The 20,293-nt window shown below is 49.8% G+C and overlaps 1 long non-coding RNA gene across 1 annotated transcript in view; it reads right to left on the bottom strand.

Moving 5' to 3' along the window:
* Positions 1 to 4,554: 4,554 nt before the first annotated feature.
* LOC131482502 (uncharacterized) overlaps positions 4,555 to 20,293 on the bottom strand; it is a 35,433-nt gene continuing 19,694 nt past the window's right edge. Inside the window, exon 3 of the long non-coding RNA XR_009247052.1 lies at positions 4,555 to 4,676. This is a non-coding gene — a long non-coding RNA (uncharacterized LOC131482502). The remainder of the gene's footprint in view (positions 4,677 to 20,293) is intronic.

The following is a 20,293-nucleotide window of genomic DNA, read 5'->3' as shown; positions in this document are numbered from 1 at the left end:
GTTAATGCTTCAGTATCAGTGCCCAGCCAGTGGGAACAGCTACTGAGCAATGTGATCAGAGATCTCAGTTAACACTATATGAAGACAATAAAATCTACCAAGTCCTAGAGAAACACAAAATAAGTGCTCATGGAAGAAATATTAGACTCCAATCCTTCTACCCTAACAATACTACATACACCATCAGAATTTACCCACAGTTTGCAACCTAAGAATATTGACCTATATGGAAAACACTTGACATAATTAGCATATGAGAAATAAAAAGCAAGAAAAATGTCATCACCAGTATCAAACGCTAAAGCACGGCTCAGCCCTGTGACCTAGCAAACAGTCCTCGCCTTGAATGTGCCAGGGTCACATATGAGTGCCAGACCTCATCCCGGCAGCCCTGCTTCTGATCTAGCTCCTTTCTTGGATGCTGGGAAAGCACTCAAGGGTGGACCAAAGCCTTGGGGCTCTGCACACACAAGGCAGACCTGGAAGAGCCTCCTGCCTCCTGCTTTGAATTGGCATGGCTCCGGCCATTGCGGTCACTAAGGCAGTGCATCATCAGACAGAAGATCTTCCTCTATGTCTTTTCTCTCTATATCTCTGACTTTGCAATGAAAATAAATAATTCTGAAAGAAAAAAAGGAAGGAAGGAAGGAAGGAAGGAAGGAAGGAAGAAAGAAAGAAAGAAAGAAAGAAAGAAAGCTTCTTTAAACCCCTAACGCAAAGGCCAGCATTGGGGTATAACGTATAAAGCTGCCAACTGCAACACCAGCATCCCATATGGAATCAGCTGTTCCACTTCCAGCCCAGCTCTCTGCTAATCTCCTGGGAAAAGCAGTGGAACATCATCCAAGTGCCTGGGCCCTGATCACCCACATGCAACCCTTGGAGGAAGCTGCAGGCTCCAGACTCAGCTTGGTGCAGCACTGGTTATTTTAGCCACCTGCAGAGTGAACCAGTGGGTAGAAGATCTCTGTCTTTTACTTTTTAACTCTAACTTGAAAATGAACAAATAAAACAAACAAAAACATTTTTAAAAAAGAAAAGAAAAACATTTTTAAGGTTAATTTATTTATTTCAATGAGGGAGATGGAGATTCATTTTCTGGCTCACTCCATGTTTGGCAGCACTCTATGGGCCAAACCAAAGCAAGGAAATTAGAGCTTCTTCTGGGTGTCCCACAGGGGGGCAGGAAACCAAACATTTGGGACATGTTACACTGCTTTCCCGGACTTGGTAATGAGGAGCAAAATTGCAAAGGAAGCAGCCACATCTTGAACCCCTATGCAGGTGGCAGCTTGATTCACTGTGATACCACATTACTGAAAAATACAGTTTAAGACATCACAAACATCAAGCATCAGACAGTACTAGGATGTAGTCACCTCTGGGGACGGAAGATCAAAGAGATCAAGGCCTGAACTGAAAAAGGCTTTTTTCTAGATGAGTATGCAGTTTATACTGTTTACAGTCTCACTGAAAACTTCACAGAAATTAAAGTTGTCAAGAAGTTAGTTTTCTTTCTCTGAGACCATTGCATAAACTCTGATCCCATGCAAGAGAACAAAGATGTGACATGCCAATCAGGGCACAGCATTCCTGCCTAAGTGAGCAAACTGGAAATCAAAGCACCAGGACATGACAGAGAATGAGCTCTGGGAAGCAGCCTGCTTACACTTCACAGGGAGACCCACACTCAGCAGCTTCCCCATGTTCCCAGGCCTTGGGGATCACTCTCACTGAGGACACAGTGCACAGGGGGCTCACTGCACTGATGGAGGGAATCCTAAGCAGCCAGAAATGTGGCAGTGTGGACCTGGGAACTCCTCACAGCCTGCAGTGTCTCCTCCAGCATCTTCACTCTCTGCTGCAACCACACATTTAAGATCAAGTGAACGCTGTGGCCTCTGTGATTTTTTTTTTTAACACCAAATATGTTTGCTTAATACCAATTTGCCACCAAGAATTAGTCACAACACAATTCCATTATTTCATCATCTGCAATTAGTAGAGGCCTCAGGGTCAAGGCTCAATCTCTATACACAGGACCAGGTTAATGTTAGTGGATAGCAGGTGTTAGCTCTTTTGGGTCTTTTGTCCCTTTTAAGAAGTTACCTAGGATGCCCAGCACAGTATCCTACTGGTTAGAGTCGTCCCCTTGCATGGGCCAGGATCCCAAGTAGATGCCGGTTGTAATTCCTGTGATTCCACATCCCATTCAACTCCCTGCCTGTGGACCGGGAAGGCAGTGGAGGACAGACCAAAGCCACCAAAATTTCACCTTCACCAAAATCATTTGTTGGTACAAATTATCCTCTGACTAAACCAACTTGTGGCTGCAAAATGAAACTGCTGTGTATCCCAATCTCACCACCCTAGGATTTACCTGGGCCTTTGCCAAGGTTTTACTCCCTAGGTAGCCAAGGCTGAGAGAATGCAGAGTGCATCAATCATTTCTTTAGATGACATTAATATGTCACCAAGGAATGGAGCTCTGGATGGGTAAAGAATATATTAATGCTTCGAGGGGCTATCTATATAAAACAAATGGACCACTATAGACGCCCTCCAGTTTTAGGGCATCAGCTGCCACTCTGAATAGCAACCTCCAATCTACTGCTGTCTTTCAATGGGACTGAGTGAGCCACAGGATGAGATAGTCTGTTACACTTTTGGGCCTGGTGCAGTGGCTCAGCAGCTAAAGTCCTCGGCTGCAGCATGCCGGGATTCCATATGGGCCCCGGTTCTAATCACAGCAGCTCCACTTTCCATCCATTCCCTGTTTGTGACCAGGGAAGGCAGTTGAGGAAGTCTCAGCTCCGTGGGACCCTGCACACCTGTGGGACACCTGAAGGAAGCATTGTGCTCCTGGCTTCGGATCTGCACAGCACTGGCAGTTCCGGTCACTTGGAGAGTGAGTCATCAGATGGAGATGTTCTTCCCTGTCTCTCCTGCCTGTATTTCTGGTTTTCTAATAAAAACAAATCAAGTTTTTAAATTAAAAAAAAATGCAATAAAAAACCAATTGTTCTGAAGTCAGAAAAACAAAAGAGTGCAGTGGGGACCCTGTAAATGTTTCAATGAAGGATCGTATGTTTGGACATTCTAATAAAATGTATGCACTTAAGTTAGATAAAAGGAGAAGAACTAAATTTGGAAGATTAATTTAGTTTTTTTCTTGTTTACTGGGCAGACCTTTTCATCTACTCTCTCACTTCCTACATTCCTGCAACAGCCACAACACCAAAAATAAGTCAGGTTTTGCACACTGGTCCCCAAGGCACTGTCTCTACCTCCCAGCCTGGCCAGTAGCTGCACACTGCATTTGCACAGAAATGAAACCCAGGTGTTCTGATGGAGACACAGGAGTCCCAATGTCATCTTAACCACTGTTACACACACCCACACAGGGCAGGGATGCCTTCCTGTGCTGTGTCAGGTGGGCATTCATTGCTTTTCTCCAATGCCTTTTATTCATAGCAAACAGTTCTTTTAAAGAGCATACACTTATTTTGCGGGGACAAAAAAGGACAGATTAGTAAAGTTGAATGAACTTTATCTTGGGAGGAAATGGCGCATACTGTTGTAGATTCCCAGGGCAGATGTCAGCACTTGGCAATCAGGAGGAAGATCTGGACATTTAGGGGTTTATTCCCAGCCTTAATGTGCTCTGGCTCATCCTCCTCTAAAATTCATCTAACCAAATTATGAGAACTTGAGAAGAGGGGACAGGTGGCAGCATATCAGAGGCCATCAGGTTAAGGTAGTTCAGGGAACTGGCACCTTAAGGGTTTATTGCTCGGGGTTTCTTACAAAGCCTCTTTGCGTGAGTCCCCATGCACTCCCTGGGCTTGTCTACAAGGTCGCTGTGCCACCCCAGGCCTCTGCCAAGCACAACGCCAGCACCACATGCTGCCCCTCAACCTTGCAGCACAACTCGCAGGGAAACAAGGCTGTTTGTTCTAACTGCTGGAGTCTGTGCTGCTCTGGTGTCAGCAACAAGAAAACTGCCCCAGACCCTTAGGAGGAGCTTCACTGAGCACTCAGCTGGGGGCTCCAGACGCTGTGGCTCAAGTCAAAGCATACCTTCACATAAAAAAAAGGAAAGCATACCCAACATGAAGGTCGAACTGTCCCGGGCACTCTCCCCTCCTCACTGCACAATGGGTTCAACTGGGAGGCCTAGTGTTCAAGGTCAGTGCTGCAGAGTGAGGACCCCAAGGGCCCCCTGCTGGCCCCCGCCCGCCCGCCCCGGGGCCTCAGGAGATGCTCTCACACACTCACCCTTCCCAGCTTCTGACGAGTCGGGGGTCCTGCAGAGGCTTCTGCGGGGAGGGTGCTCACAGGGCAGCACTGGCTCAGCCACCTGTGCCTCTCCACCAGCACAACCAGCAACGTGGCTATGGCGGCACCCACAACAACCTCCAGCCTGCTGCCACAGGGCTTCCTGGGAGCGCCTGTTTGGACCGCTGCCCACTACTCATGACGTCATAAAGTGCAGCCAATCAGAATCACAATCATAAAGGGCACTCAGGATTCTGGAGGGAAGGGCGGAGCTTCACCTCAGGCTGGGAGTGGCCTCCTCTCTTGCAGCTTGAGCCTTCCAACAGCAGGGGCCGCTGTCGCCTCTCACATCAGTCCACCTCCTGGCCTCTCCTTCCCTCCCTGCTTCAGGTTCAAGTCTGAAAATCCAGAAACAGATCCCAGGAATCTACAAGCGAACCTCACTGAATGTTCAATAGATTCTGAGACTTTTCTTCTTTACAATGGCTTTTTTACCCATTAGTTGATTTGACTTTTTAAAATGCAGATCTGGGCCCAGCGAGGTGCCCTACTGGCTAAAGTCCTTGCCTTGAACGCACCAGTATCTCATATAGGTACCGGTTTTAATCCCAACAGCGCTGCTGTCTGCCCATGCTGCTCCCTGCTTGTGCCATGGGAAAGCAGTTGAGCACAGCCCAAAGCCTTGGGATCTGGAGGAATTTCCTGGATTCTGGCTTTGGATCAGCCCAGCTCCCGCTCATGTGATCACTTCGGGAGTGAATCAAAGGACAGAACATCTTTCTCTCTGTCTCTCTTCCACTCCGTATATCTTAACTTGCAATGAAAATAGGTAAATTTTAATTTAAAAAATGTGTAACTGAAGAACATTTGAAAATATGACATAAAGTAATTTTTTCAGTCTCATTTCTCTGTTGTTTATTTCCTGGTCAATATTTTCTGTTTTCACAGTATTCCTTTTCTGTTTCTTATTAGTACATAGTAACTTGATGGTATATATTGATCTTCGGTCTGAAAATCTTGCTTGATTCTCTCATCAGTTTAAGTTTGGTTTTCCATAAAAGGCCCACTAGTGTACATTGATAGTTTTGTGTCTTAAAACATGACCATTCTGCTACAATTTCCTTTCTGTGTTTTATTTCCTGATTTCACATTCACGACAATGTATAAGAGACAAAGCGAGAAGAGGGCTTGTCCTGATTCAATCAAGCAAAAAAACAAACTGGCACTGGCATATGTAATTCATAATATATTTCCTATGTTACATTATGATATGTTAAGTTATATTGTTATGTTATATTATGTTATGTTATGTTATGTTATGTTATGTTATGTATTTTTGTAACTTAGTTTCCACAACTTATGGCTTTTGGTTTCTGTTTTAAAACATTTGTTTTAGTGATGTTTTAAAAATTTTTGTTGGAAAATCAGATATACAGAAAGGAGGCGTGACAGAGGACAATCATCCATCTGCTGATTCACTCCATAAGTGGCCACAATGGCCAGTGTTGGGGCTCCTGCAGGTCTCCCATAGGTGTACAGGGTTCCAAAGCTTTTGGCTGTCCTCAACTGCTCTTCCAGTCCACAAGCTGGGAACTGCATGGGAAATAGGGCTGCTGGGATTAGAACTGGTGTCCAAATGCAATCCTGGCACATACAAGGTAAGGACTTAGGCCTTTAGGCTATTACCCTGGCACCTATTTAAATACATCTTACTCCTTAGTATTTCAGAAAATCCTCTCATAATCTTGTGAATGCTTACAAGTTTTATGAAGAATTGTGTTTATATTCCAGAAATTGATTATTTACGTAGCATTTCTTTCTTAATGACTTCCAATAATTTATTTTGATATTTAGTTATTTAGTGGAAAGACATATTTACATAGAGAAGGAGAGACAGAGAGCAAAGGCATGAATCTGCTTGTTCCCTTCACAAGTGGACACAACAGCCAGAACTGAGTTGATGAGAATCCAGGAGCCTCATCCAGGTACTCCATGTGTGTGCGGGGTCCCAAGGCTTGGTACCATCCTCGACTGCTTTCCTAGGCCACAAGCAGGGAGCTAGGTGGGAAGTGGAGCTGCTGGGTACGAACAGGCACCATTACGGGATCCCAGCACATATGCAAGCAGAGGATTTAGCAACTGAGCCATCATGCCAGACCCCTAATTTTTGATAATTTTGTTAATGGATTGCCACAATGGCTGGTTTTCACTAAATACAACACAAACTTGAGACTCTAAATGGATCCCCACCTACTGTGCTGGTTTACGTGACATGTTCTGTGTTTCTTCCTGTGTTTTAGAAACTTATCCAAGCTTTGTCTGCCTCCTCATGTCTTGAACCCTATATGCCTGTAGCTGGGCCTAGATGTGTATATCTCTGACCCTGTTCCTGGGACTACAGGTTTTCTGCAGTTTTAACACCTCACATGAATGTGACCTGTGCTCATCCTTGCAGTTTGTCATTAAAGAAATCTATCATTTGTGCCTGGCACAGTAGCCTAGTGGCTAGAAGTCCTTGCCTTACACTAGCAAAGATCCCATTTCAGCAATGGTTCCAGCTCTGGTTTCCCCACTTCCCATCCAGCTCCCTGCTTGTGACCTGAAAAAACAGTGGAGGATGGTCCAAAGCCTTGGAACTCTTACCAGCATGGAAAACCTGGAAGAAGTTCATGGCTCCTGGGCTAGGATAAGCTCAGCTCTGGCTGCTGCAGCCACTTGGATATTCCTTGTGCCTACAGCATAAGCCAGCTGGCTGTAAAGCAATATTATACAATCTGATCAATAATCAATATTTCCCTCCACCCTCTCCCATCTCTCTAAGTCACACTGTGCTCCACCTACTTCCCACATCTCACTCCTTCCTTCACCCTCCTCTGTCTGAAGTTCCCTAGCTAGCTTTCCTCACTGAGAATCTGAGCGGCCACAACCACTTCTCCCCCTCCTCCTCCCTCTTCCTCTGCTTCAAACTGCAGTTTTTCCAAGATTTAAGCATTTTCCTTTCCCTTTTGTATACTTCACCCACACCCGCCCCTAATCCAGAGGGATGGGGTACAGGAAAAGCTAAGTAACATCTACTGGCAAACATATCAAAATGTGACTTTGAAAGCTTGTTCAGTAACTTGCTAGAGCAGAGCCCTCCAAAAGCAATGAATATTCAACCAGAGATTTCTACACCTTCAATTTTGATTTAGGCCCTGGCATATTGGTCTAGCAGCTAAACTTTTCACCTAAAATGTAATAGAACCCCATATGGGCACTAGTTCTAATCTTGAAAGTCCTGCTTCCCATCCAGCTCCCTGCTTGTGGCCTGTGAATGCAGTTGAGGATGGCCCAAAGCCTTGGGACCATGCACCTACGTGGGAGACGTGGAAGAAGTTCCAGGCACCTAGCTTCGGAATGGTGCAGTCCAACCATTGCGGTCACTTGAGGAGTGAATCATCAGACAAATCTCTGTGTTTCCTCCTCTCTGTATATTTAAATAAGTCTTTAAACATTTTTTATTTGAGATAAATATTGTCTAAATTAAAACATAAGAATAACTAGCCTCTTGTGACCTATGAACAATGTTTGTTTGTGATTAAATACAATTCTTTGCTTTCTTGTAAAACATTGATTTATTTTTATTGCTAAGATACAGAGACAGGAGGAGAATCTAATCTGTACCTTTTATGTAAACAGATTCTGTCACAATCAGATAATTTATGCCTTCAAGGCATTCTTGACAGGCATTCAGAAATTCATAAGCTTAAAATTCTGGCACTTTATTTAACTTCTGTAACAAGATAAATATTGGAATTAGCACTTGTTTTTTTTTTAAAGATTTGTTTATTTTTATGACAAAGATATACAGAGAGGAGGAGAGACAGACAGGAAGATCTTCCATCCGATGATTCACTCCCCAAGTGACTGCAATGGCTGATGCTGCGTCGATCTGAAGCCAGGAACCAGGAACCTCCTCCGGGTCTCCCACATGGGTGCAGGGTCCCAAAGGCTTTTTGCTGTCCTCAACTGCTTTGCCAGGCCACAGCAGGGAACGGGATGGAAAGTGGAGCTGCAGGGATTAGAACCGGTGTTCATATGGGATCCCGGCACATTCAAGTGAGGACTTTAGCCACTAGGCCATGCTGCCAGGCCCTTGGAATTAGCACTTGTAAAATTAGATTAGGTAAGTTGTGAAAGCCAAGTGCAAATGTCCTTTCCTTGCACATGCTGGGATCCCATATGGGTGTCAGTTCATGTCCCAGCTGCTTCACTTCGCTTCAACCTTCCTGCTTGTGGCCTGGGAAAGCAGTAGAGGATGGCCCAAGGCCTTGGGACCATGCACTCACATAGGAAACCTGGTGAAGACTCCTGGCTCCTAGCTTTGGATCATCTCAGCTCCAGTGGAGGCTGCCACTGGGCAGTGAACCAGCAGATGGAAGACGTTCATCAATGTTTCTTATTATCTCTGAAATCCAACTCTCTAATAGGAAGCAAATAAATCTTTTTTAAAAAAATAATCTTTTTATAATGCACTTTGAAGCATGTATAAATCTCTGTGATGTTGAAATCATGTGAAACAAAAATGTGTACATGTATAAAATATGCATTTAAATTAACTTCAAAAGGCTGAGGTAATATATACACCTATTCGGGCCTGACAGCGTGGCCTAGCGGCTAAAGTCCTCGCCTTGAATGCCCCGGGATCCCATATGGGCGCCAGTTCTAATCTCGGCAGCTCCACTTGCCATCCAGCTCCCTGCTTGTGGCCTGGGAAGGCAGTTGAGGACGACCCAATGTATTGGGACACTGCATCCGCGTGGGAGACCCGCAAGAGGTTCCAGGTTCCTGGCTTTGGATCGGCGCGCACCAGCCGTTGCGGCTAACTTGGGGAGTGAATCATTGGACGGAAGATCCTCCTCTCTGTCTCTCCTCCTCTGTGTATATCTGGCTGTAATAAAATGAATAAATCTTTTTTTAAAAAAATATATATATATATACACCAATTCAATGTAAATTTTGAAAGGTTTATTGACAGGTACACTTTTAGACAAGTATGATGAGTCTGTATATAAAGCCCAATAAACCAATCAGAAACACAATTGTGTTGTTCTCAGTGCTGACTGAATGGGCTAATTCTCAACTCCAACCGAGAAGTATGCCTGTGGCTCTGACAGAACCCAGAATTAGCTCACAGCACTGCTGTGGAATCAGTCAGCACCCAGCTGGGTCGCCAGACCAGAAGCTGTCCTGCCCACATCTTACCATTGATGCTGAACAAGCAAGGCAGTGGCCCAATGATGGCCAGTCAAGTGAAAGGTCAGGGGCTGGGAGGAGGGGAATCCAGGAGATCCCTGACACTGATGAAATTAGAAGTTTGGACATCCTGTTCTGGATGTAATAAGTTACATCCTAAATGTAATTATAAGCAGCAGTCGGGCTTGGCAGCGTGGCCTAGTGGCTAAAGTCCTCACCTTGAATGTGCCGGGATCTCCTATGAGCACTGGTTCTAATCCCAGCCTCTCCACTTCCCATCCATCTCCATGCTGTGGCCTGAGAAAGCAGTCGAGGACGGCAAAAAGCCTTTGGGTCCCTGCACCCATGTGGGAGACCCAGAGGAGGTTCCTGGTTCCTGGCTTCGGATCGATGCGGCATCAGCCACTGCAGTCACTTGGGGAGTGAATCATCGGATGGAAGATCTTCCTGTCTGTCTCTCCTCCTCTCTGTATATCTTTGTCATAAAAATAAATAAATATTAAAAAAAATAAGCAGCAGTCAAGTGAATGATTTTCACCACAGCCTCTGCCTCTTTTTGGTGCAAGGCTATCTCTGCCAGTGCCACTGTCCTGGTAGCTGATTTCTCCTGGAAGGTGCCAGTGACTTCAACCCCCAGTGACCATGCCAGTCACTTCATGTGCAGGCTTGCTCAGCAGCTGAGCGGCTCACCTCTAGGTTGCTGTCCCTGAGTGCCATTCCAGGATAAAAGTGTTTGTGCCTAGGTCCCCAGTGACCCTAACCTGCATGTCAGCCCTTCTAGGGATAGCTGGGCTGTGCTGGCCCACAGTGAGTCTCTACAATGACCCCTCCTCCCACAAGCCATCTGCACCACGGCCAGGTGGTCATGGCCAGCACCCCAAGTGCTCACAGCCGCTGCTGCACCTGTCCTGGGCCAGGACAGTTTTGCCAAAGTCCCTAGCACCGCTTCTCAGCCTACCCTGACACCCCACATGCTGCTCTAGGGCCAGGTTGGCTTGGTCACAGCCCCCCATCCCAGAGGAAGAGGTGAACCTGGTGGACATGCCTGTCACTTCAGGGCCCAGTGGCCTTGGCCATGAGCCTCTTTTCCCCCTTCCCCTATGAACCTGTAGCATGTCTGCCTGGTCACAGCTCTAGTGCCAGGCGAGCTGGGTGACGATCCTGTTCACTCACACAGCCTCTCCCTGGGTCGGGTATGCTGGGCTGGCCACTGGCCCCAGGGGTTCCCATCACTATGCCCCCTGCTCCAGGGTGGAGCCAGTCTCTCCCAGCCCTCCTGCATGACACTCTCCCTGCATTCCAGGGCCAGACCCGCCCACCCACCTTCACTTCCTTCTAGCACTCCTGCCCTGTCCCCTGCTGCAGGAACAGGCCTACTTGGAAGGAGACCCCTAACTTCCAGTCCTCCTGGCCCTCTGCTCCACAGGTGGCTTTGAAGGCAAACAGAATCAGTCAGCACTGCCTGCTCACCCTGCACCTCTAGCACCCATCAGGATGGCACTCCAGGGTCAGGCCAGCGTAGATGGAGCCCACACTCCCCTAGCCTGTCTGCTGAGTGCTCCAGAGCTTCAAGGACTAGGTCAACGATCCCCATGCATCTGGCCCTCCCACTCACTATTTCCGCTGCTCCAAGATCAGGCAAATTCTGCCTGCAATCCACCATCACCCACCAAACACAAACACACACACACACACACACACACAGAGCAGGCTTCTCTGCTTCCTGCAGCAGAACCAAGTAGGCACTGCCAGCCACCCAGCACCTTCAGCAGGCTGCTCACCCACCTGCTGCTCCAGGAACTCACCCTGCACAGGCAGCTCATACACCACTGCTGAAAGGACCTGCTGATTCAGCCAGCATCCTCTGAAACCCCAGTCTGTGCTGTCCATTTCGCCAACAACCAATCCTCCAGCCCCGTCTTCCTGGCTTGTCTGCAAGTCACTCAAGGTTCAGGTGGACTCAGCTCACACCCATCTAGGCCTTCCTCTTTCACAGCCCCCTCCTGAGGTTCTAGGGCTAGGCCTATTCAGAGGTTGCTTCACGGGACCCAGCAAGCACTCCATGCACTTTAGGGTCACATCATTCAAGCCATCTAGGCCAGTGCATCCTGCACAGCACCTTTAGCTTGCAGGCCTCACAGCCCCACCCACTGTTTGCTCCAGGGTTAGCCAGGCTCAGCTAGCATCACACACCCTGCGACCCTTCTCTGGGCTTTTGCCTGCGCCCTAACAGAAAGCATGCCACGTACCCCCAGTCCTACCACTGTGCCAGCTGCTCACTCAGACCACACCCTGTGAGTCCACAGACTGCCCACCACCCACTCTCTCTTCCAGGACCATGCTGCCCTGATTGCCACTGCAAAACCAGGCTGAAGCCAGACCCCATCAGCTGCAACCCGCCTGCCAGGCGCTCCAGGGCCATGTGTGCTTGAACAGTGACCCCACCCGGCTCACTGTCCACTCCTGGGCCAAGAGGGCTTAGCTAGTACCCCCATGCATGCTGGGCATGCACACTGTGTGCTCCAGGGACAAAGGTCACAACAACAAGCCAAAGACCAAAGGCACCCACTGGCAGCTTTTCCAGGGCCGATGCACTCTACACCCGCTGTCCTCCCACCATCTACTTCAGAGCCAAGTTGTCCTGGCCAGTGTCCCTGCTCCCACAGCACTGTAGTCGTCCACTTCAGGGCTGAATTGTGCTGGGGGAAGGCTGCACCTCTAACACGCTCCCTCCATTGCCACACTTGCCCATCCAGGGCCAGCCATGGTGAGCCAGCGCCAGTGCACCTCTAGCCTAAGCACACTGTCACACTGTCCACCACCTGTTGCTGAGAGCCAGTCAGGCTCAGTCAGTGAGCCTGCTCCCTCAGCGCTGGGTCCCTTCTGCTGGCCACCCTGCATGCCTTGAGTCCTCCACCCCACAATATGCTCACCCTGTCACCTTAATTATCCATCAAGTGGTGTGTCGCACATCCAGAGCCTGAAAGGCAGCCCCAACATTCAACTCTAGCCTGTCTGCCCATGAGGACTTCCTGCTGCCCCAGGGCAAGGTGGGCTAGAGTTGCAAGGCATTTGAAGCATAACACTGCAGCAACAACCTTGTTTTTTTTTTCTCACATGACACAGTTTTCATACAGACATCTCTAGCTTGCAAAGCAGGATTTATTTCATAACAGGAAGAAAAATAATTGCAGCACTAGTGGCAGGACGGGGCTCCAAAGGAGAAAAGCCCAAAAGAAAATGGTGGAAATGGTGTCTTTTATGCACCGTCGAGGGGAGGGTTTCACATGAGTCACCCCAATGGCACAGAGAATGAAACTTATTCGCAATGGGCAGCAATGTCTACCACCTTGCCCAGAAAAAAGAGGGTCAGACTTGTGGCTTCTTTCTTGTGGCTAGGGTAGACAGCCAGTTCAGGGTCACCAGCTTGAAAGACACAGCCCCCACTCCATCTAGGCTTTCCCTTCTGCCCCCCTGGGACACTCATCTATCATCACCTGGAACCTGAGAGGGGGCGGTATTGCATTGCTGTGTAACCACTCCCCTCACAAACCCCAATAAGGGCTCCTGAACAGCTGTGGCTCACTCTCTTGGTCAAGTGCTTCCATTGCTCCAACACTCTGACTCTTGGCCGCCCCAGAACCTGCTTGCTCTCTTGATTCCTGCAGACAATCTCTGAGGACAGGTAGCCCCTGTGCATGGCCCCTGTATGTCTGTATTCCTCATTTTCTTTTCACTCTTTGAGCATGACAGTGAAGATGTTAATTCCAAGATGCATTGTATTACTAACTTGTCTACTTTCCAGAGATCCAGGAGAGATGAGGCCTAGCTGTAATGGAATGTGGGCAGAGAAGGCAGGGAAATGGGAAGCTCTGCAGCCTTGTAAGTCTGTCCAGGCTGTTCACTGTATGTCTCTTAGGATAACTTATATTGCTGGGGAAGCTGGAACATAGGTCTTCTGATTAACAGACAGACTTCAGGGTAATGAACATTTCTGCCTCTCAGGATTTCCGTTCAGCCATGATTGTCACATGGCCTTGGCAATTGTTAATTTATAGTGGGCCCTGTTATCACCGAACTTGGTTAACAAAGACTCCTTAATAAACCTGAGACATGTCTGGCCTGATCTTCTTTGCACCCCACAACACCATCCTGGAGATAAGCTGAAAGCTGAAGTGCAGTTCCTTTGACAGTGACCCAGAGCCAAGGTTAGTGTGAGTTACATCCCACTGCGTTTGATATAACAGCTGTGAGGGATGATTAATACGCTGATTCTATCCCTGTGTTCCCTCCCCAGAGAAAGGGAACAGGAAGGACATGGAAATAGGGGAAGACCCTGTTCTCACAGTTTAAAGGATAATTTTACCAGGGACCAGAGATCCAGTCTGACTCCTCACACACTACTCCAGCGCCTTCATGTCCGCAACCGCCCTCTGCTTGCTCCAGGGCCAGGCAGGCTAGGCCAGCCTCTCCTTTCATTAAGCATGCCTGCCCACCATCCTGCTTTTCCTGCTCCCACTGTGCCTCTAGCACTCCTGCCAGTGCCTCTAGCACCAACCCCCCACGAGTCTACTCCAGGGACAGGCCAACATCCCCATGCCCCCGGTCCCCCTCCTCCACCACCTGCTTCAGGGCCATACAGGCCCTCCCAGCATCCCCAAACACCCAGCACAACTGCCCTGCTGGTCTGCTGGCTGTTGCAGAACCAGGCCAAATTGGATGGCAACCCTACACCCAGGAGCACTAGCCAGCCACTCCAGGTACAGATGTGCTCAACCATCCATGTCCCTTACCACCACTGCCAACCCAGCACTCAATGCCATCTGCTGCATCGCCAGAGCCTCAATATCTGGCATGTGCCTCACAGCAGCTGTCCCAGGGCCAGACAGAGTCAGTTAACAACACACACACACAGCACACCAAGCAGACCACTGGCCCACCTGCTGCTTTCCCTCTGCCAGTCACAAATCTAGAACTCCCACCCTGCCTATTCCAATAAGCACAGGCTGGCTGCACTGGCAACTCTAAGACTCTAGCCTGCCCAGCCTGTGGCGGTGTCTGCTGTTACAGAGTCAAGGCAGTTTGAGCAGTGCCCATGCCAGATGCCCACTCCAGGGCCAGGCCACATCACTAACATCAATAAACATTCTATGCCACTGCACTCCACATTCCCAGCAAGCCTGAAAGCCACTCCAGGGCCAGCATGACTTAGCTGAATCCCAGCTTGCTGCTCTAGGGCCACACCTGTTCTGTGGGTGCTTCACAAGCCCTGAGCGCCCACGACATTCACCCCAACCTGAAGACATGGCTATGGTGCCCTCACATGTAGCCGGCCACTGTCCAGCTTGGTACTCCAGGACCAGGCAGTCTTGGCAAATGACACAGTGCCATCTTCAGGGGACTCACCTGCCTGCCACCCCAGAGCCAGCTTTGTTCGCCCTGCACCCACCATGCATCTCCCACTTCCACCACAACTGCTACTCCAGATCGAGGTAAGGGACTAACTCTGGGATCAGGGGCTGGAGTCTTCCACAGGGCCCATGTTACTTCCCTCCATCCCCTGCCCTGCCCTGTTCCCCACAAACCAGCGGTCTGGGTTATGGTCTTCCAGAGATGAGTACAGGTTGCCTGTGGGTAGTTTCCTCTGATTTTCCTCAATGACCCCTGCATTTGCTGTCCGTGTGTGTGGCTGGATGCGGAGACTCATCACTTTTACTCTGGTGGTGCTTGCAAGATGGACTCCTGGTGCCATTTCCCAGCACAGGGTTTGACCCAGGGCCAGCTGCACACCTTGCATGAGTTGGGATCCCATAGGAGTGCCAGTTTGATTCCTGGCTGCTCCACCTGCCTGCCAGATTCTTCTCATGGCCTTGGAAAGCAAAAGAGGAGGAACCAAAGCCTTGGACACTGCACCAACAAGGGAGTAGAAAAAAAAGTTTCCTGGCTTTTCTTTTTCATTGAGGTCACTTGGAGAGGGAACCAGGGGACAGAAGATCTTTTTCCCAGATATAGAGAGAGGAGGAGAGACAGAGAATAAGGTCTTCTGTCTGCTGGTTCACTCCATAATTGACCACAATGCCTGGAGCAGATCTGATCTGAAGCCAAGAGCCAATTTTCAGTGGCAAGTGAGATATTCAGAGAGGAAGAGAGAGAGAAAGAGGGCTAGAGAGAGAGAAAAGAATCTTCCACTCCTCCGGCAGCTGCAATGGCCAAAGCTGAGCTGATCCAAAGTCAGCAGCCAGAAACTGCTTCCTGGTCTCCATGTGGGTTCAACATTACAAGGCTTTGTGCCATCCTTGACTGCTTCCCAAGGCCATAAGCGGGGAACTGGATGTGAAATCCAGCACCCAAAGCATAAACTGACACCCATATGGAATCATGGCACATACAAGTACTTTAGCCACTAGGCTACCATGCTGGGTACTAAACAGTAATCTTGAAGATAAATGAAAATGATTTGAGGAAGCACACAAGGGAATGGTCCACTATGAGTTAGAGTCAGAGAGTGGCCTGAATGCATTGGGGGAGAGCTCAGCTCCATCTGCCACCCAGATACAGACTAGAAAATTTTACACCAGCAGCTCTCATCCCTTACACTGAAAAAAGGAAAAAAAAAAAAACCACTTCTTTTCAGATTATCAAGACTTGACATGTGATTAAAGAAAATATCACTCATTTTCCCTCCTCTCAGAAATTGTGCTGGAATTCTGCTGCCCTGGTTCAAGCTGATGCCTCCAACACTGCCATCCCACATCAGAGCACTGGTTTGAGTCCTGGCTGCTCCACTTCCCATTCCAACTCTGATAATGCTCCTGAGAAATGTCCCTGCACCCATGTAGGAGACCTGGATGAAAAACCTTGTTCCTAGCTTTAGCCTAGCCTAACCACAACTGTCTTGGTCAACCAGGGAGTAAAACCAGCTGATGGAAGATCTCTTTCCCTCTGTTACCATGCCTTTCAAATTAATCAACCTGCCATGCCTTCAGCGGAGGGTCCCTTGTTCCCTGTACTGTGACCTCCACAAAAGTGCAGGTGCCCACCAGCATGGCCTGAGGTGGTCCAGGGTCAAACCCTGTGCTGGGTCACAGCAGGCTGTGGGATGAAGTCACACAGGAAATGGCACCAGGAGTCCATCTTGCAAGCACCAACAGAGTAAGGGTGACGAGTCTCCACATCCAGCCATGCAGAGACAGAAAAGACAAGGGCCACAGAACAAAAACAAAGGACACTACACACAGGGAAGCTCGACCCACTTTTTAAACTATAGCACTGATGTTCAGGGGTTATAGTAGAGGGGAAGGGGAGGAGAGGGAGGGAAACAGCAGGAACCCTGGAATACTCCAGTCCCTGACCCGGTGGGAGGAGCAGGGGGTAGATGGAAGCAGGATCTACCACTGGAAGAACCCAGTCCCCAACATGGCCCTGGAAAGCGGGTGCGGTAGGGATGTGAGAGATGCATGGTGGGTGCAGGGCAAACAGACCTGGCTCTGAAGCTGCAGGCAGGTGAGCAGCCTGATGCAGACACCATGTCACTGGCCAAGGCTTCCTGGTCCTGGAGCAGCAGGCAAGGTGGCTAGAGGACTACAGGTGCAGGGACCCTGGCTGTGCCCCCAATCCTGGAGCAGATATAGTGGGTGCTGAGGCTGGTGGAGCACCAACGCAACAGGTCTGGCCCTAGAGCAGAGGACTGGGCACCAGCTAAGCCAGCCTGGTCCTGGAGTGGCTTACAGGTAGGCTGGGAACTTGGGAACATTTTTTCACAAGACAGGAAATAGGTTGTTGCAATGTTTCATGTTAATTTCCCTACCACACTAGCCTGCTTTGACCTGCAGCAGTGGGAAGGCTATGGGTGCGGGTAGGCTAGAAATGAGTGTTGTGGGGCTGAGCCCTGGAGGAGATTCTAGGCAGGCTAGGGGGTGGGAGATGACACTGGAGGGTCTGGTGAGGTGGCAAAGAGGTCATGTTGTGGGGCAGGGGACTCAAGGCGTGCAGGCTGGGGCTGCAGGGTCACTGGCAGAAGGGGCCTACCTTGGAGCGGCTGGATAGCACACTGCCTGCTGAGGGAGTGGGATCACTGGCTGCCCTTCTTTTTCCTCTCCTCCCTGCAATTCAGTCTGGCCCTGAAATGGAGGACTACAGTGCTTCGGGAGCAGGAACACTGGCCAGAATGACTTGGCCATGAACCAGATGGCAGGAAGAGAAGGGCTCACAGTGCACCTGCTTGTCTAGCTTGTCCCTGAGATAGCGGCCAGTGGGTGCCTTGGGCTCCGGCCCTACTGCCATGACCCAATGACTGAAATGCATGATGTGTATACTGGGGGCACATGTGGATACCAACCAAGCAGCACGTGGGGCTGAGCGGCCTGCCAGCTAGGGCTGAGGGGTGCACTGGCCTAGGTGGCTTGGGAGATATGGCCCTGGAGCAGAGTGCATGCTCAGGGCTGTAAAGTGCTGTCAGAACAGGCCTGGCCCTAGATCAGCAGTAGGGGACAATGGTGAGGGAGGGTTAGATGTGCATGGAGTACAAGTTGAGCCCACCTAATCCTGGAGTGGCTTACAGGCAAGCTAGGAAAGAGGGGTGGGGTTAAGGGGAGCAGGGTTGTAAATGGAGTACACATATATCAGGCTGGGGGCACAGGGGATACTAGCTAAATGTGTAGCAGTGGTCTTTGGGCTGCCTGGCAGGGCAAGCCAACCTTGCCCTGTAGTGGCAGGTGGGCAAGCAGCCTCTTGGGGGTGTCAGGTGACTGGCAGAGCCCACCTGGTTCTACAGCAGCAAGTGGAGCAGCTGGGCAGGTGTGCTCAGGTCTTGGGCAGAGTGGGCCTGGCCCTGGAGCACTTCGAGGCCTAGAGATGTAGGGGGTCATCAGACTGGCCCTTTTAGCTCAAGAGCAGGTGGCAAGCAGGTAAAGGGAGCAGGGGCACCATCCAAGCTGGCCAGGCCCTGGAGTGGCCATCCTGGGGCATGTTAGAGGTGCAAGACAGGTGGCAAGCACTGGCTGATTCTACCTGATCTTGAGATACCTGCAGCAAGGAGGGTCAAGTGGGCTAGGGATAAGGTGTCTCTCGCCAAGCAAGCCTGTCACTAGAGCAGGGGACAAGGCAGGAGTGCTAGGGAAAGTGTAGGGGCTGGGGGATGGGGTCTGGTGTTAGAATGTAGGCAGAGTGTGGTACATGAAGGCTGGGGTCCTCCTGGCTCAGGAGGCCTGGCTCCATCCTAGACAACAAGTCATTGTGTCGGGGGGGTGGGGGTGCAGGGGAGGTAGAATCAACCCAGGCTACCGAGCGTGACAGTGGCTGGTGGGCAAGAGGCTGTCTGAAGAACTAGATGGCCAAACTGGCCTGGCCATAAAGCTGTGGACCAGTCGGGTGTGCTACAGGATCATTGGGGATATAGGCAGGGGGTGGGTGCAGCCTAACAGCCTGGGCCTGGATCCAGTGCCAGCAGGTTGGCGGGGTGTACCTGCTGTGGGGCAGGTTGCAATGGCAAAGATGACCTAGCCCTAGAGCAGCCTGCAGAGTGACAGGGTGGGCTGAGATGTGGCTTAGGGGACACTGACAGAGCTGTCTTGGAGCAGGCAAGGGCTGCTGTGAGCACATGAGGTGCTGGCTGAGACCACCTGGCCCTGGTGTGGTTGTTTTGTAGGAGGGGGCATGCTAGAGACTCACTGTGGGGCAGCATAGCCCAGCTGGGCCTGGAAGGGCTGGCATGCGGGTTAGGGTTGTTGGGGATGCCGTCACTACCTCATGAGCTTGCAGTGGCATGTGGGACAGGCTGGCCTCAGATGCAGCTCACAGCGGCTCAGCAGACAGGCCTGCATCCCTGCCTAAGTGAGCAAACTGGAAATCCAAGCACCAGGACATGACAGAGAATGAGCTCTGGGAAGCAGCCTGCTTACACTTCACAGGGAGACCCACACTCAGCAGCTTCCCCACGTTCCCAGGCCTTGGGGATCACTCTCACTAAGGACACAATGCCCAGGGGGGGTAACTGAATTGACTGAGAATCCTAAGCAGCCAGAAATGTGACAGTGTGGACCTGGGAACCCCTCACAGCCTGCAGTGTCTCCTCCAGCATCTTCGCTCTCTGCTGCAACCACACATTTAAGATCAAGTGAAGGCTGTGGCCTCTGATATTTTTTTTTAACACCAGATGTGTTGTTTGCTTAATACCAATTTGCCACCAACAACTAACTCATCAAAATACAATTCCATTATTTCATCATCTGCAACTAATAGAAGCCTCAGGGTCAACGCTCTATGTCTATACACAGATGCAGGTTAATGTTAGTGAACAGCAGGTGTCAGCTCTTTCGGGTCCTTTGTCCCCTTTAAGAAGTATGTAGGGGGCCCAGCACAGTATCCTAACAGCTAAAATCCTCCTCCTGCATGGGCCGGGAACCCATGTAGGTGCCGGTTTTAATCCCAACAACCCTCCTTCCCGTTCAACTCCCTGCCTGTGGCCTAGGGGAAGCAGTGGTGGACAGACCAAAGCGCTGGGACCCTGCACCCACATGGGAGACCCAGAAGAGGCTCTGTGCTCCTGGCTTTGGATTGGCGCAGCTCTGGCCTTTGCAGTCCCTTCAGGAGTGAATCAATGAACAGATCTTCATCTCTCCTCTCTGTGTATCTGCTTTCCAAAAATAAATAAATAAAATGGAATTTTGAAAAAGACTCTTATCCCAGACATTGAGCACAAATGATGCTTTTTAGTAAACTAAATACACTCACATTTTTTATTACCCTTCCTGCCACCAGAATTAGACCACTGCAAATATTC

The sequence above is a fragment of the Ochotona princeps genome, chromosome 18 (assembly GCF_030435755.1).
Source record: "Ochotona princeps isolate mOchPri1 chromosome 18, mOchPri1.hap1, whole genome shotgun sequence".
Lineage (NCBI taxonomy): Eukaryota > Metazoa > Chordata > Mammalia > Lagomorpha > Ochotonidae > Ochotona > Ochotona princeps.
Note: the sequence above shows the minus strand (reverse complement) of the source record. Positions and strands in the feature narration are given on the sequence as shown.